This window comes from Hyperolius riggenbachi, chromosome 4 (assembly GCF_040937935.1).
Source record: "Hyperolius riggenbachi isolate aHypRig1 chromosome 4, aHypRig1.pri, whole genome shotgun sequence".
Taxonomy (NCBI): Eukaryota; Metazoa; Chordata; class Amphibia; order Anura; family Hyperoliidae; genus Hyperolius; species Hyperolius riggenbachi.
The window spans coordinates 139,038,302-139,057,089 of NC_090649.1; the positions used below are offsets into that span (position 1 = coordinate 139,038,302).

At 41.7% G+C, this 18,788-nt stretch overlaps 1 long non-coding RNA gene across 1 annotated transcript; it reads left to right on the plus strand.

The window, feature by feature from the left end:
• The first annotated feature begins 7,546 nt into the window (after positions 1-7,546).
• On the plus strand, positions 7,547-15,594 carry LOC137570532 (uncharacterized). The gene is made up of 3 exons (XR_011031075.1): positions 7,547-7,644; positions 10,174-10,334; positions 15,366-15,594. It is a non-coding gene; the product is annotated as an uncharacterized lncRNA (long non-coding RNA).
• The last annotated feature ends 3,194 nt before the right edge of the window (positions 15,595-18,788 follow it).

An 18,788-nucleotide genomic window follows, 5' to 3' on the forward strand; every position in this document is an offset into this window, starting at 1 on the left:
AAGCTCCATAGCACAGAGCAACAATGATGAACAATAAATGTAGTTTAAAGCCATATTGGGCAGACAAGCACCAATGCTACTCAGTGCCTGGTCTAATATGCTGCAAAAGCAAATAGTTTAGAATAAGCCTCACAGCACAAAACAACGACAAAACAGAACAATACATCACTATCGGCTGTAAAACAGAGATGGATTAAGATGTAATGGGGCCCTAGGCAAATTAGTAGATTTGGCCACCCCTTGTGGTCTTTTTGGTAATGTGAAGTGGAGAGAGGTCAGATAATGGAGCTGGTGGGCCCCTTGATGCCCACGAGGCCCCAAGCACCTGCCTAGGTTGCCTGGTGGATGATCCTGCTCCGCTGTTCAATCAATATTTTTGAAGTTTATGGAGGGAGACATGTTTTTCCCTCATAGGATTTCATGTCCTTGCTTGTCCCTGGACACTATTTGGATGCTGCAAAGGCCCAGGCCCCCAGGTCATTACTTTACCACGAATGCCGCAGTTCAATTAGAGAGCTTCTGAATCCCGAATGAACCCGAACATGAACAGCATTACCAGTCCTCATTCCCCCACAAGCAGAATCTGCCAAGGAGGCTGGGTCACTCCTAAAATCTGCACTTGATAGATATAAAGGGGTTTAGAAAAACAAGTTTGCAAAAAGCTGACTTCCAAAAGACGGAATTGACTGTTGCAAAGACATAGCATTGCATTATTAAGCGGCTGTCAATTACAAGACAACTGTCACACAGCATGGAGGTACACAGTCACTGATGAGACACAGTCTATTTTTATATGTTCAGCATGCAGCAGCAAAACACTGTAGTGCCGAGAAATCTCTTCTGCAATGAAGGTCTGTTGGCAATGCTTTAAATAGCATCTTTTACTAATCAACTTATAGCTTTCTTGTCTAATATTCACAGCTTGTTATCCTTTCATTAACTTTTTTTGAATGTACGACTGAACCTCAAAATGTATTAAAGTATTTCTAAACTCTCTTTAGGAGGCCACTCTTTAGGAGGCCACTAAATCCATATGCATGCAGCTCTAGCATAGATTCTCAAAACTTCTGGCAATGGGGAATGATCACAAAGTGGGGGTAGTTATAAATCATGCCTAATTTTTGCTGTGCGTTAACAGACTTGCATGGGTTTGCTGTAGGAGGCTAGGTAAGCCCTGTGAGTCAAAATGATGCCACTTACCTTAAAGCATAAACAATGTTGGATTCAAGAATATATCATTGTTGAGAGAAGCCATAGTGGCTGGCAAGTAACCTTTGGGCAGCCCCTAATCATACCTCGTTCTTATTCCATGTTTTAAGAAAATGCAGGATCTTCTTCCTTACAGCATTTAGAAAACAATTGCTTGTATGGCTCATATACTTATCTGCTCCTAATACTTTAAAGAATCACTGTAACCAAGGATTGAACTTCGTCTCAATCAGTAGCCGATATCCCCTTTCCCATGAGAAATCTTTACCTTTCTCAAAGAGATCATCAGGGGGTCTGTATGGCTGATATTGTGGCGAAAGCCCTCTTACAGTGTGATGTCAGGACCTAGGTCGTGACAGTTTCCTGTCTGTGAACCTTGTTGCATTGCTGGAAATTACTGCTGTTTCCAACTGCCAAGCAGCCAGTATCTCCCTCTGTGCATATGTATATCTATTTTTAAAAAAAACTTTTTAGCCTATCGCACTGTTATGGGGTGTGGTTATAGATAATAGCAGTTAATGCTGTCTGTTTGTTTCTTGTCTGCCAGTAGTAAGGATGTTTACATGCAGGCTGATTGTGGATCAAACAATATGAACAAATTACATGGCAATGATCAATTATCTCTTGATTTCTCTTCTCTTCTATAAATAAAGGAAGTGTTTCTGATACTGAAACCAAGATATATGCTGTATTCTGCTATATATTGCTGTATATTGGTATATAGCACCACCATCCAAGTCATGTTTATCCTAGGCTATAAGGTCACACAGCCTTCTGCCCAGAACACTGTGGGAGTACAGGTGTTGTTTCTACTGACTTTGGATCCTACAACAAACAAACATTTCACAGTGATGCACCTTGCCAGTTGTAAACATGTCACCACCTGTGATACATTTAAGAATGTAAATCAAAAAGAGAAAAGATTTAAAAATAGGAAAATAATGGCAAAGCAATTTATAAATGAGTATTGTAAAATATAAGCAATTTTAATCATTAACCCCCTTGGCGGTATGAAAAATACTGCCAGGGGGCAGCGCAGCAGTTTTTTAAAAAAAAATTTTTTTAAATCATGTAGCGAGCCGAGGGCTCGCTACATGATAGCCGCTGCTCAGCGGCATCCCCCCAGCCCCGCTGATCGCCTCCGGCGATAGGCGATCAGAAAATCCTGTTCAAAGAACGGGATTTCCTGGAGGGCTTCCCCCGTCGCCATGGCGACGGGGCGGAATGACGTCACCGACGTCAGCGACGTCGGGACGTCATTGGGAGACCCGATCCACCCCTTGGCGCTGCCTGGCACTGATTGGCCAGGCAGCGCAGGGGTCTGGGGGGGGGACGCGCGCCGCACCGGATAGCGGCGATCGGGCGCGCGGCGGTGGCGATCGGGGTGCTGGCGCAGCTAGCAAAGTGCTAGCTGCGTCCAGCAAAAAAAAAATTATGTAAATCGGCCCAGCAGGGCCTGAGCGGCACCCTCCGGCGGCTTACCCCGTGTCACACACGGGGTTACCGCTAAGGAGGTTAAGTTACATTCAATAAAGTTCCCTTTTTAAGTCTGACTCGATTAGCTACATGCTTATTACAGCTATGCAAGCTGTACACTAGTATAGCCAAAATACCAGCATGACAACCAGACCACTAAAAATTTCTTAAAAAGAAACAAGATGGCATCCTCCGTAGTCCTTTTTTAACATGTAGAATGTTTCCTTGTTGTCTTTCTTAAATGATCTAATAACTCTAAGGGCCCGTTTCCACTAGAGCGAATCCGCATGCGTTGTCTGCATGCGGATTCGCACAGCCAATACAAGTGGATGGCCCTGTTTCCACTTGTCAGTTTTTTCCAGCGTTTTTCTGTGCAGGATTTTTCTGCACGGTAGGGCCTGCAGAATTCGCCTGCGTGAGGAATGCAGGCGATTCGCAGGCTATGTATTTGATAGGGAAAACGCACATGCGTTTTTTTGCCGCGATTTCGCGTGCGAATTCGCATGAAAACTAATGTAAATTGAACCAGGCAGTGACATGGTTAAATTCGCATATACCCTGCCTATGCGAAATCGCATGCGAAATCGCGGCAAAAACACACGTGGAATCGCATCGATTCGCACCGCACTAGTGGAAACGAGCCCTAATAAACACATTTTTTTTCAAAATGTTTATTGAAATGAATAAGCAAATATGGGGTTCTTGCAAAATGTTTTAAAACAATATGAAAATGTACACACTTCTCCGACCCCTCTTAGCTGCAGTCTGCTTTGTGACATTATAGTGATATGATTTGAAGGCTTTATGCATTTTTAATAATTTTTATCATGTGAAAGTAAAAAATTACATAAAATTGTTGCATGTTTACCACTTGCAGGCAGCTAGCAAGTGCTGCTCCTAAGCAGAAAGACCCATTGTCTTATGTACCAGTCCTATAAACATCTTGTCTGAAGTCCCTTTTCAAAAATGTTTTTTTTCTATTGCACGGGTTAATAAATTAGTGCTTTTATCTATGCAAATGAATTAGTGAAACAGAAGTTATTTTGCCTGTCCTGAAAAGTAATCATAAGTCAAAACACTTTTATTTGGCTGAGGAAACACTTCCGGTATCAAGATAGGGCTGAAAAATTCAAAAGGCTATTATTTAACTTGTTTTGACATGGTTTATGTTTAGATCATCCATTAAAAAGTATCTTATATAGGCTAAAATATTAATTTAGCTACTTCTAGTTACTAAAAGTGAAAAGTATTCTTTTCTGTGTCCACCGAACTAGCTGGTGGTTGACAGCCTTATGTGGCTCCCCTGTAAGTGAAGGGTACTGAAATAGAAGATTTGCTGGCTTTAAGGGCAAGTGTTAGCACCTGAAATATCACAAGAAGCAGCTTTATTAACCACTTGATGACCCACCCTTTACCCCCCCTTAAGGACCAGCGTGGTTATTAGTGATCTGTGCTGGGTGGGCTCTACAGCCCCCAGCACAGATCAGGGTGCAGGCAGAGAGATCAGATTGCCCCCCTTTTTTTCCCCCTATGGGGATGATGTGCAGGGGGGGGGGTCTGATCTCTTCTGCCTGCGTGTGGCTGGCGGGGGGGCACCTCAAAGCCCCCCTCCGTGGCGAAATTCCCCCCTCCCTCTCCTACCTGTCCCCTCCCCGGTGATCCGGGCTGCACAGGACGCTATCCGTCCTGTACAGCCAGTGACAGGACGTCCCCTGTCACATGGCGGCGATCCCCGGCCGCTGATTGGCCGGGGATCGCCGATCTGCCTTACGGCGCTGCTGCGCAGCAGCGCCGTACAAATGTAAACAAAGCGGATTATTTCCGCTTGTGTTTACATTTAGCCTGCGAGCCGCCATCGGCGGCCCGCAGGCTATTCACGGAGCCCCCCGCCGTGATTTGACAGGAAGCAGCCGCTCGCGCGAGCGGCTGCTTCCTGATTAATCAGCCTGCAGCTGGCGTCCTGCAGCTGCCACTTTGCCGACGCACGGTATAAGCGTGCGGTCGGCAAGTGGTTAAGGTGGTAGCACCAGGTAGAAATCTTTACTTGACTTTTCTTATCCAGTTTATAGACCCCGCTATTTTGTGAATGCAAAAGGGCGTTCTAAATTCAGCTTCCACTAAAAAAAATACTTTTGATGTGTTGCTTGGATTATCTTAGGACTCATTATGAAGGACTCATTCTTTCAATAGCTACAATTTCAATATACATTAAAACTATACTAGTATTTAATCAGACTTATTAATTTTATCAACGGAATTTTCATTACTTTTTTAACCACTTCACCACTGAGGGGTTTTACCCCCTGAACACCAGAGCAATTTTCACCTTTTAGAGCTCCTTCCATTCATTCGTCTATAACTTTATTATTACTTATCGCAATAAAATGAACTATATCTTTTTTTTTCGCCACCAATCAGGCTTTCTTTAGGTGGGACATTATGCCAAGAATTATTTTATTCTAAAAGTGTTTTAATGGGAAAATACGAAAAAATGTGGGAAAAAAATATTATTTTTCAGTTTTTGGCCATTATAGTTTTTAAAAAATGCATGCTACTGTAATAAAACCCATGAAATGTATTTGCCCATTTGTCCCAGTTATAAAACTGTTTAAATTATGTCCCTATCACAATGTTTGGCGCCAATATTTTATTTGGAAATAAAGGTATATTTTTTCAGTTTTGCATCCATCCCTAATTACAAGCCCGTAGTTTATAAAGTAACAGTGTTATACCCTCTTAACATAAATATTTAAAAAGTTCAGTCCCTAAGGTAACTATTTATGGGTTTTTTTTTTATTTTATTTTATTTTTTTAATTACAAAAAAAAAATTTGGGGAGTGTGGGAGGTAATGAGTTAATTTATTGTGTAAAACTAATGTATTTGTATATGTAAAATGCTTTAGGGTGTAGTTTTACTATTTGGCCACAAAATGGCCACAGTGAGTTTGTGTTCATGCGACCTGTAAGCGTCCGGAAGGATGCTTACAGGAAGCACTATGAGGCTGGGAAAATCACAATGATCGCGCTGTTTCTCATAAAAGCAGCAGATCATTGTGGGGGCTTAGATCAACGAACGGGAATGGATTTTCCCGTTCATTGATCTCCGGGCGAGCGGGCGGCGGTGTGCATGAGCGGCGGGAGCACGCGCACGAGCGGCGGGAGCGCGGACAGCGGCTGTAGCGCGGGAGGTACGGATTTCTCCATCCCTTGGTTTTATAAGGGTGGAAAAAGGGACGGAGAAATCCGTACCGTGGGGGGTAAAGTGATTATACTCCCAAAACAACATTTTTCAATTATTTATTTTTCAGCTACAAATTCCAGTAACTACTCTTAGTTACATAAAATAACATTTGAAAGCATTCCCAAGTATTGCCCATATGTAAAATAATTTATTTTTAATGCAGAGAGCAGTGGAAGCTTGCTTATCTGTAGTCATCGGCAAAGGCAAACATCTCCCGTGCCTGTGCCTTTTCTCTGCACCCCTCCCTCTGATGTTTAGACAAATTGCCCTGGCAACAGTGAGTCCATTCAGCAGAAAAGGGTTGCAGAGTTCAGCAGCACAGGGAGATTCTTGCCTTTGCTGATGACCAGAGATAAGCAAGCTTCTACTGCTCTCTGTAGGGAAAATAAACATTTTTACACAAAGGGAATGCTTTGGAATTATTTCAAATGTTCTTTTATGAGTTGTTACTGAAATCTTTGTTTTGGAAGTATATTCCCACTTTGAAAGTTTTTTTTTATACATAAATAATGGATACAGGATGCAGACATACTGCTTAATTTGCTAAGCCTCTTAGGTTTTTAGACGACTAAGCACAGAAAGGAGCAGCATGCCTGGAGGCACTAAAAACATAAATTGATTCTTGTACATTTGTTTAGATCCAAAGAAGTGTTTCTAGGTTGTCATTTAAACTGGTCTCTCGCATGCAGCTGAGTACACGACAACCGGTGTCTTTGCTTAGCTGCAAGTGGTAAATATATAACAACTATATGTAATATTTTACATTTGCATGATGAAAAATAAGTAAAAAAAATGTTTGCATTTAACAGAACAATAAAAAAGAGCTGTACAGTGCCTTTAGAGCCCAACTGCAGGAATAACTTGTATTTTAACTTTTGATGTTATGATTGGGTTTTTATTACTGCTTATGTCCCAATTGGGGTTTTTTCTCTTACTTCCTTTTCTATGGACTTTCGTGGACTTCCATGTCATAATTAACCCGTTGGGACCTGGGACATAAAAAGGGAGGCAGAAATAAAATCCTGTCAAGTGTTTTAACTCTTCGATGCTCTGCCAAAATGTATTATATTAGCTGTAATTTCTCTCGCTGTTAGAGAGATATGCTTCTAGTCAGGAGATTAGGGAAATCCTTCCAGAGTGTTACACAGACAGCAATAAAAACAACTTGTCCAAAACCGAAACAAAAAGAAATTCCTGGAGTTTCTAAAGTGTCCCTGTAGTAAGAGAGATATTGAAACTGCAATTTTTTTTTTTACTTTTAATTAGTTTTTGGCTTTTTGCCTTCTTAAAACATAAGGTACCGGTACCGGTATTTGAGATAGTTCAGCTTTCAAGAGGAACTGTAGTGAGAAAACGTAACTAATAAAACTTCTAATTTTTTTTACAATATTTATTTACAAATTACTTTGTCAGTGTCTGCCCAATGTAACCTCTTTCTTCACCCTCATTTACATCCTGATATGTATAACTGGTGGCAACATCTTTAGTCCTGCCAGGTGATCTCTGTGCATAGAACTCTCAATAAGGGCAGGTTCATACTGCTAGAGTTTTTTGTAAGCGTTTGGGATTTTAAAAGCTCTTGCTAATGTAATGCTATGAGTGTGTTCTCTTGCAGTGTTAACGAGGCCTAAACGAACATTCTGTAGAGGGAGATATGCCTTGCTTGGCAGCTGGAAACGCATACAGTGAAAAACGGCTTGTATGAAAAATGGCGCATGGTAAAGCCGCTATTTTTTCCACTTATTGTTATTTAGCAATTATAGTATCTGCCCTTAAAACATTAAATACCATTTTGAATGAAAGTACTAAATAAATCTAACGATGTTTAGTTAAAGTTATTTTCCGGTTTAACTCCTAAATGCTATTTGTAATGCCTGATAGAGATGAACTGTTCCTTTTTTAACACTGTACCCCAGGGTGATGTCGATAATGACATCTTGTTACTAAAGTTACTTATCGTTTTAGGACATTTCTAAAACATTAAATTACGTCAGTAACAACATGTCATTACTGGCATATATTTCAAGAGACCTATGGGTGCTGCTTTCAGTATCGTTACCTTTATATTTACTAGCCGCATCTTATTACTAGTGGGTATTCCCTTCCCCCACTCAAAAATATAAATACCGTATATACTCGCATACAAGCCGAATTTTTGACCCCCCAAAAGGGGGCCAAAAGTTGGGGCCTATGCGAGTCCTGTTCCGTGGTGGTCCGTGGCCCCCCCCTGCCCCCACTCCCCCCGAGGCCGCCGCTGCTATTACCTGCTCAGCCAGCGGCCACTTCCTCTAATCCGGCGCTGCTGCTGTAACAAGGCAGGAGGCAGGAAAGAGCGGCTCCCCTGGTAACAGCGATACACATCGCTGCTACAGGAAGCCACGCTCTTTCCTGCCTCCTGCCTCGTCACAGCAGCAGCGCCGGCCGCACTGCTGGGAAACACTTATACGCATGGAGAGGGGAACCCGGATTAGAGGAAGTGGCCGCTGGCTTAACAGGTAATAGCAGCGGCGGCCGCGGAGGGAGCGGTGAGGGCGCTATACTGGACACTACCTACCTATACTGGGGCACTATACTAGCTATACTGGGGCACTTTACTAGCTATACTGGGCACTATACTAGCTATACTGGGGCACTACCTACCAATACTGGGCACTTTACTAGCTATACTGGGCACTTTACTAGCTATACTGGGCACTATACTAGCTATACTGGGGCACTACTCCCCCATACTGGGCACTATACTAGCTATACTGGGCACTATACTGGCTATACTGTGCACTTTACTAGCTATACTGGGGCACTACCTACCCATACTGGGCACTATACTAGCTATACTGGACACTACCTACCTATACTGGGCACTATACTAGCTATACTGGACACTATACTAGCTATACTGGACACTACCTACCTATAAAGGGCACTATACTAGCTATACTGGGCACTATACTAGCTATACTGGGGCACTACCTACCAAAACTGCGCACTATACTAGCTATACTGGGCACTATACTAGCTATACTGGGCACTATACTAGCTATACTGGGGCACTACCTACCCATACTGGGCACCATACTAGCTATACTGTCTGGGACACACTGGGGGGATCACGCGGCGTGCACCTATCCAGCATTTCCTACCCCCGGCTTATATGGGGGTCAATCATATTTTCCTGATTTTTCAGGTAAAAGTTGGGGGGTCGGCTTATATGCGGGTCGGATTATATGCGAGTATATACGATATCAATAACAAAACTGCCAGGAAGCGCTCGGTATAAAACAGGTTCCTTTATTAATTAGAAACCACTCTCCATAAATTTGTATGCTTTTTTGTATATAATGCTTAATATGTATGTTAGCCTACTATTTTGCATTACACTCATTCATTTTTCCACTACGAATGGAAGAATGAATGAGTGTAATGCAAAATAGTAGACTAAAATACCTATTAAGAATTATATTCAAAAAAGTATACAAATTTATGGAGGGTGGTTTTTAATTAATAAAGGAACCTGTTTTTTACTGAGTGCTCCCTGACAGTTATGTCATTACTGGCATCTAACATTTATACATTACCTGGTTCTGACGAACGTGACTCTTCCACTGCCTGGTTAGTGTGCAGGAGTCCTACAGCCAGCCAACCACCATGCAGGGACTGAAGCCGTATGGTGATAGGCTGGCTGCAGATCAACGGGACCAGGTAATGTATACACACCCGTGCCTACTCTCACACTGAACCCTCCCTCTACCTATGCATAACCCCCCAGATGCCTAACCACTGTACCCGCTACCTGACCATAGCCACCTCACCCGCTACCTTACCTTAAAGTGAACCTCCAGACTAAAAATCTACTCAGCAGCACTGAAAAGGTTTCGTGTTTCTTTAACAGTTTCACAGCATCAGAACTTTGTTTATCTTACCCAAGCCTCATTTTTAGCTGCACAGAAGCTAAACTCTGCCCCATCAAAGAAATCTGCCTGTGCATTTTTCACCTGATGATGTGCAAAGCATGATTGGATTTCTGATGTTTTTGTTCTTGTTGCCTAGCACGCGCAGCTGGGAGGGGCAATCAGGACACAGGACAGTTGGAACTGTGTCTCATGCTCCCTGTCACCTCCTTTCAACCAAAAAGATGGCTGCCCCCATGAAATCATAAACATTTAACAGGGTGGGTGAGAGATTATATTATTATTATCTATTTTAATTAACATAACTAATGTAACTTAATGACAGTATGCTTGGTTTAGGATGAAGTTCCTCTTTAACCACTCCACCCCCTGCACTATGCTGTGTTGTCGTCCCAGCTTGGCCCCTACGGATGTATGGTACTGCACCTCTCTTGGATGGAGAAGGCTGAGGACAGCGGCGTGGGAGTGATCTGTGTGGATGGGGCTGGAGGAAGCCCCAGGTATGTATAAATCTTTAATATTGTTTATCTCTGGTACAATTTAAGCCACAGACTAGAAAAAAATTGAACACGAGGTGCTCTGCTTTCTTGTTTAAAATGTATGATGCAGACAATTCTGAAACTAAAAGATTTGCAGGTTTTCAGGCTAGCCAGGCAACTGGTCTCCATATCCCTTTCACTATAGGATCACTTTAGGTCTTTTATCCAGTTCACCCCCAAGTGGTTTTTACCCTAACGGACCAGAGCAATTTTCACCTGTCAGTGCTTCTCCCTTTTATTCCCTAATAACTTTATTACTACTTATCACGACAAAAGGATCTATACCTCATTTTTTCACCACCAATTAGACTTACTGTGGGTAGTACATTTTGCTAAGATTTTTTTTTCTAATTGCGTTTTAATGGGAAAAATAAGAAAATAATGGAAAAAATTTCTCGGTTTTGGCCATTATAGTTTTAGAATTAAACATTCTCCTGAGGATAAAACCAACACATTTTTATTGCCCAGTTGTCCCGATGATTAAACTGTTTAAATTATGTTCCTATCACAATGTGTGGTGAAAATATATTATGTGGAAATATAGGTTTTTTTCTATTTTTTTTTTGTCCGGCCCATAATTAGAAGCCCCTATGTAGTAAAGCTATAGTAATATTCCCTCATAATATATAAAAGCTGAGTCCCTAAAGCAACTATTTATGTTTTTTTTTTTAAACTGATTTTTTTTTACAAGTGTTTTTTTTGGGGGGGAGGGGGGCTTTGGAAGTGTAAGTTATTAATTTTATTGATATTGTGTATAATTTTATGTGTATGTATGTGCCTGTATGTGTGTATGTGTAATTTAAATTTTTGGCCACAAGATGGCGCTAGTGAACACTCTCCTGTTTAGGAAGTGTTCATTTTTTTTAAAAATATTTTACTGAACTGTGACGGCTTCCTGTTTTTTAAAAGGACGTGGCTGCTGATCGCGGTCATGCCCATTCATTCCAGGCATTGTAATTGGGTAGAGGACCGCTCCGTCCTCTTCCCCAATCACAGAACATGGAGACCCGATGGGTAACGGCGGAGACCCGATGGGTAACGTGCAGAGCGGTGGCGGGAGGGAGCGACTTATTAAAACCTCCTGTTGCCATTAACAGGCTCAAACAGGACGTTCTAATAAGTACGTTTGCCATTAATTGGTTAACATGTTGAAATATTTTCTGGCTTTTGTGCTGCATGTAGGTGCATGGGAAGCAGAAAATTTGGGCACCTGCAGCTAATGGACTACTTGGTTGCCCTATAGATGATAATGAGGAACATCAGCTATTGGGCACCAAAAGCAGACATTTGGGCACCCGATAAATAGTGGGCGCCGTGCCCATCCAAGTAAAATTTTTCTTATTGAAGATTATCATTTTGTAAATTATCGTCAATTAATTGTCTTAAAAATGTATCAGGCTTTTTACGTTATGTGTGGCAGAGGAAATTTTAGGATTTGCCAACAGGGTAAGGCCTCAGGAAACTGGGTGTAAGGGTTCGGCATCAGGAAGGGGGTCTTAGAGTTAGGCACCACCAGGGGGGTTAGGCATCAGTAGAGGGAGGGTTCTCTGTGAGAGTAGGGTTAGGTTTAGTTGTAGTATAATATAGGTAACTAGTCCACCTAAGCCCATTTAAAAATGTTCTCTAGGTCTGTCACCGCCGCCACCGCTGCATGTCAGCGCGCAAGCCCACTGTGCGCAAACACGCCCGCCCCCGCCCTGGCCTGTCCTTGTCCTGTCCCAAACGGCTGTCAGCGGCACATGCGCAGTAGTGCAAAAGCACTGACACAGGGACATGGGGCACAGGGACATAGGCAAATTATTATATAGGATATTTACCAATGTTTTACTATCCTCATTACGACAGTAAATATTTCTTTGTTTTCATTGTTATAGACAATATTTTGCAATTTCACCTTCACCCCGCATCATTTTTAATACCGTTATTTTAACATATTTATTATTATATTTTAGATAAAGATGATGCAATGATAAAAACATTGTTATAGCTGATATTTTACAGTTTTGGCTTCATCCTGTGCCATTTTTTCCAGTCGCCCTAATTTAATGTATGCAGATGCATGGGGGACAGGTCCTCTTTCCTGTATCTTTGAAAGTCTGTTACAATAGTAATAACAGCAAGTGCCTGATAGTGGGAGTTTAGGAGTGTGAAGATATTTCATATATCTTCAAAATATCCATTTTTTATTACATTTTTCTGAATAGTCCTGAACTTTAAAAGAATAGGTGGGTTTTGACATGACATTTACTGGGAAATCTTCCAGGAATGGAGACACTATTGAAGCCAAACAGAGCTCACTTAATTAAATACATAATAGCTTTAGTAATAATGGGAGTAATGAGGCAAAGATCCAGTATTGCCTGGGCACCTATGGTTATTTATTGTTGAAAAGGAATATTGAAGTCAAAGTCAAGTATTGGATTGTTAAGGGGTGTCAGGCTGGCAAGCACTCAAAGAAACAATCCACTTCTAAATTGTAATCTCTCAATTGATAATAATAAAACATTGCATCATCTACAAGGTTGTCATTTTGGTTAAACATAAAAACCTATTTCTTTTAAAGCAGGGCACATCCCCAGATCTATGGATCCCAGTATTGTTTTTGACTAGTATCAGCAGAATTTACCTTCATTCAGTTTGGATTCACTTTGTCTGAATAAGTCCTAAACTAATCTGAATAACATGAAAGTTAATGGGGGAAAACGGGTTTCCGTTTTGATCTCTTCAGAGATTGTACAACAGCCATTTTATGAAAAGAAATGGAAAGACCACATGAACAATGTGCTATTTAAAAAAAAATAGGGAAAATGTTCTCAGTGATAGGTAATGAGGGGTAATGAGGGGTAATTTGGTGGCTACAATAGCAAATTGGAAGGGACATGAATTCAGTTCATAGCTTTGTGGGGCCCCTTAATCCTGCTAATGCCACCAAGGAGTCACTGTGGCTCATTTTTGGACTCCAAACAGTGACACAGTATTTTGACAGCACGCACTTTGCTCTATATTATCAATCTCTTTTTTACTATTTGTGTGTATGCACTTTCAAAAAAATTAAGACATGTCCGGAAAACTAAAACTTTTTTTTTTTCCCTGTAAGATCAACCTCAACTTGTGCCAGTTTAGCATTAGGTTTGTCTTGTTCTGCTGCTCCCTGTATTTCAATATTGCTAATTTTGCAGTGGACAAGGGGCCCAATACAAATCACTTTTTCTCCTAAGTTTTCTCCTACGTGATATTTTCACAATATAAGTGAAATACCTTTTAAAGTGTACCAGACTTACTGTTTTGTACATACCTGGGGCTTTCTTCAGCTCCATATGCACGGATCACTCCCACGCCACTGTCCACCGCTGCCTGAAGCTCCAGTATCGGCTCCCATTAGTTCAGCCAGTCGTGGCCAGTCTGCGCAAGAGGAAATGGGCTCTTTACATATATCTCTAGCAGCTGCTGGAGAGATACATAAAGAGCACACTTCTTCTTCTGCAGACTGGCCACGACTGGAGGAAGGTACAGGACCCGGTACCGGATCTTCAGGCAGCGGAGGATGGCAGTGTGGGAGCGATCCATGCACATGGGGTTGGAGGAAGCCCCAGGTATGTATAAAACGGTAAGTACGTGTCGTCTCTGGTTTCCTTTAAGCTACCAACTAACAAGACCATATAACTTTGAAGGTACTTTTTCACATGCTTTTTGGTACTTTTTTAATTGTAGATTGAAAAAGTTGTTTTAATCAGAAGATGTAAAATGACCTTCTAAGAGAGGAAAAACTTAGGAGAAAAAGTAAATTAGATTGGCGCCATAATAGTTTTTTTCTTAGTAATAGTTAAAAGTCTGTTAGACTTTAGTCTCTCATCTCAACAAAAAATAAAATTGGTCCCGGAGCTTAAACAGAAGGCTCTAGAAGTGGTCCATTCTTTAGAAAAAAATAGGAAGACCTCAGAGTAGATCCAGAAGGCCCTTTGAGTTTAAAAAAGCCTCTTAAACAGGTCCTCTTAGCAAAGGTTTAGGCCGACCACAGAGCGTGCTCTTTAATTGATGGTTAAAACATTTAGGCTAGCCACAGAGAAGAGGCAAGAGACTCTTGAACTGATGTTCAAAAAATGTCCCAAGGCCACTGATAAGAGTCAGGATACTCTTGAATTAATGTGTTATATAAACGAGGAAGTCCTAGCAGTATGTTGCAGCTAATGAGTGGAATTTGATAAAATAGAATAGATCCAAGTCTGGTTCATTTTAATAAGAGTTAGCCAGTCTACACTGGCTTTAGGAAAGGCTAATGCATCAGAAACCATCAGCTGCATTGAATACTCTTTCTGATAAGACACTTGCAGTTGGACAGGCAAGCAACTCTAGAAGAAGTTCTGCAAGCTCTGGTCAAGCTCTGGGTCAAGCTTGGACACCCAGAAGTCAATGAACTCTCTATTTTAGTTGTTGTAGATGTCATATCTGGAGCTGGCATACTTGTGAACCATCATGCAGAAGCACTGACTGTGGCTGATTTGGGTTCTCTTTATGTATTCTCAATGACTGGTCTCCTTATAGATAAAAATAATGCAGATTGTGCTTACATGAACACATACCTCTTTGAACCACTCTAAAGAATTGATTTTATTACTAAAACAATAAATAAACAAGCTAAGAAAAAACTTTATGAAAAAAATCTAGTGAAAGAATACTGCCAAAGCACTCATACCTTCATTCCTAGAAGCGAAGGGTATCAGATCATGTGACCTCTAAATGATGAAAGTCAATTCCTAATAAGTTAGATCCTATTGTTATCTGAGTACAATGGAGCAGTCATATTGACTGAGTCAGCAGAGACGTGACATGACACTGAAAACATACCAATGCAGTATACAGCACCTTAGACAATGCGTAGATGGCATAGGAAGGTGAATATCACAGCCACTACTTTCACTGTATTAGCTTCAATTAATAACGTCACTGAGATAATCACATCAGGTGTAAAAAAAATTATACATTTTTCATCAGATGAGCTCAAAGTAAGAAGATGCCCAATACAGCATCTCTTCCATCTAGACAGAAGAGGGCTGCTATGAACTTTAGAAGAAATAAGAGGATGCTGATGCTAATCTGTAAGGATTCTTCATACAACCTACAAGAAAACTTCAAGCTACTCCAAAAGGATGCCAGTGCAATCAGTAAAAGAAGAAACCTTGTTCAAGTCACCAGATGAAGGTGCTGGAAGAAGAACCCTACATTCCTCAATCAATATAAAAATAAAATAATAAAACATTCATTGTTTGTGTTTTTAACACTTTTTACACGTTTTACAACTCAATGAATAAGGACTCTGGTAGATGACCCTTGTACCCATTAATGAGGGTTAGGTTGCTTAAAGGAATAGTAAAGAAATCATTTTTGTGCTAACATTAGTAATGGATGTAAAAGCATTTTTAATAAAGGACTCAGCATATATTTTTGTTATATAATGCTTTTTACATACCAGGTACCTGCACGTCAGGGTACTCTGGATTAACTGACGGCGTCGGGGCAGAAGAACTGTCCACATTCCTAGGGGATGCCGCTGATGTATCTCTGTAATCTGAGCGGCACAGTGTATTTCCTGGCTCCGCCCCCTCTCCCAACACGCAGTTAGGTTTGAGGAAGGAGAGACAACCTCTCTCGCTCCTATTATGCAGCCCACCCCTCCTCAATGCAAGTTCTAATTGAGGTGGCAGCTGCAGAAATTGTGCCCAGCAATAGTATGTAAGAGGAGGGAGAGCTATCTCCCTTCTCTCGCTCCTGCCCTGTACCTTCTGTGTGCACACTGAGTCTGCCCCGTCATTGTGTGCTGTGGTTATGCAAAATCAAACTAATACAAAGGAGGGCAGAAGCGTCCCATTCTGCAGCGCATCATCTGTACTAAAACATGTTCAAATTGCTCTGCAGAATGGAATGTTTCTGCCCCCCTTTTCCTAGTTTGCCATTGCATAGCAACCGCATACCTCCGATGACACGGCAGACACAGTGTGTTTAGAGTAATTTATGACAGGAGCGAGATAAGAGGGAGACGCTCTCAGCTCCTGTTACAGCCTATTGACGGGCATATTAGCAGACATACACATGACAGGAAGGCGAGAAGGGGAGAGAAGCTCTCAGCTCTTGTTACATTGGCAGGCATATGAGTACATTCTACAGCAGCCACATGAGTTACGTGTGTGTGTGTGAGTGTGTGTGTGTGGAGTGGGGGGAAGCTTTAACACATTTTTACCCTCAGCGTCGGCACCTACAAAAGTGGACTATTCCTCTGTCCACTGCTATCTATAGGAAACTGTAAAACAGGTTTATTGACTAAAAAAGCATTACATGACAAAAGTATATGTAGAGTCCTTTATTTATAATGCTTTTACATCCCTTACCAATGCAGCCACAAAAAATACATTCTTCGATAGAATTCCTTTAAGTAATTGCTTTGTTTTCATAGCAGCTGTATAGCACAACCCCTCATCCATTCATTACTGGACAACAATCCCAGCAAGTAAGAAGGATGTTTTAAGAGTGTGCATGCATGTTGGGTCTTTTCTTGTTCATAAACAGCCTTATGCTTGAGATGGGTGATAACATTACTTTGTACTCTAGACAGATTCTACTGTATGTTAACTAAGCCAACAGGTGACTGTGTCACTGGCCGAGTGAGATAAATCATGAGATAAATAACATATAAAAAGAGACATTAAATATGTACTAAGTACCGTGTTTTTTTGGACTATAAGACGCTCCCGACCATAAGACACTCCTAAGGACAAAACCAGGGGAAAAAATATATACTAAACCTGGTGCATCCATGGTGAAGAGGCATCTTGTGGATTATGCCCTCCTTGGACCTCATGCCCGCTTGTACCTCTTGTGTCTTCCTGTGTCCTCCTCTGTCCCCTTGTGTCCTTCTGTGTCCCCCTGTCTCTGTCCTCCTCTATGCCCCTTGTTGTCTCCCTTGTGTCCTCCTCTATGCCCATTTGCGTCCCCCTGTGTCCCCTGTTTTTCCTCCTCTGTGTCCTCCTCTGCATGGGCACAGTACAAGTAGTCCCGGACATTGCGGCGCATGAAAGTTTGTATCGGCAGGCATTCACAAGTCAGGAAGTCCCTGCATTTGGACTATAAGATGCAGTGACTTTTTCCCCCCACTTTTGGGGGAGAAAAAGTGAGTCTTATAGTCCAGGGGTCCCCAACCACCGGTCCGTGGCCCACTGCTGGTCCATAGGACATTTGCAGTTGGGCCGTGGGACTATCCTCTTGCCCCCCCCGCCCCTATTACCTTAGCCATCGGCCGCTTCCCTATATTCCCCTTTCCTGCGTGTGTAACTGATTCCCAGCAGCGCGTCTCCTGGCTGCTGTCTGTGAGGAGGCAGGAAGCAGGAGAGCGGTTCCCACAGTAACGGCGATACACATCGCCGCTACAGGAAGCCGCTGGGCTATAATGGGGCACTACCAACCCATACTGGGCACAATACTAGCTATACTGGGCACTATACTTGCTATACTGGGCACTATACTAGCTATACTGGGGCACTACCTACCCATACTGGGCACTATACTAGTCACTATACTAGCTATACTGGGGCACCATGCTAGCTATTACTGGGGCACTATACTAGCTATACTGGGGCAACTATACTAGCCATACTGGGGCAACTAAACTCCCAATACTGGGGCAACTATGCTAGCTATGCTGCAGCACCCCCGCCCCCTCCCCCCCATAACCGCACGACACTGTCCACTAGGACGCGCACCCCCCAAACCCCCCCATCAAAAATTTGGTCAGAAAGTAGTCCACGCCCCGGAAAAGATTGGGGACCCCTGTTATAGTCTAAAAAATTTAGTATTTATTTGGAAAACATTCTATGTTTAAAGTTGGTGTTCGAGCAAGACTAGCTGCACTGTGCATTGTTGTAGAGCCTATGTCTGTGTTACAAGAACCAGTATGAAAAGGAAAGTCTTGATATATACTATATATGTAAATACATAGCTGTTAATGTGTATTTATGGGCAAAAATGTTTACATTTTTACAGCGAGTGAGCTTGAGAAATATATGTTTTGATTAGAGCAGTAGCTAATGCATGAACAGATGTAGAAAAATTAAAGTAAGTAGCATTTTAGTATGGCACAACCATGCTTCATAAGCACAGATTCATTAAAACACATTAGAGGAGATCATACATCAGGTATTGTTTATATAGATATTGATTTAGTTAAAAAATAATTGCCAAACTGAAATAATACCTTAGTTGAAGACAAAGGATATCAGTTGGCAAAACAATACAATCTTTCTTTGCCATAAATCTTCTGTGTGACTTTTGTTCTATGGGTCCTATAATTAAAAAACAGAACTATATTAAGTAAAACTATTTCTCTTTTTCTTTATAATAGACCTTTACTTCAATAATACAACAGAA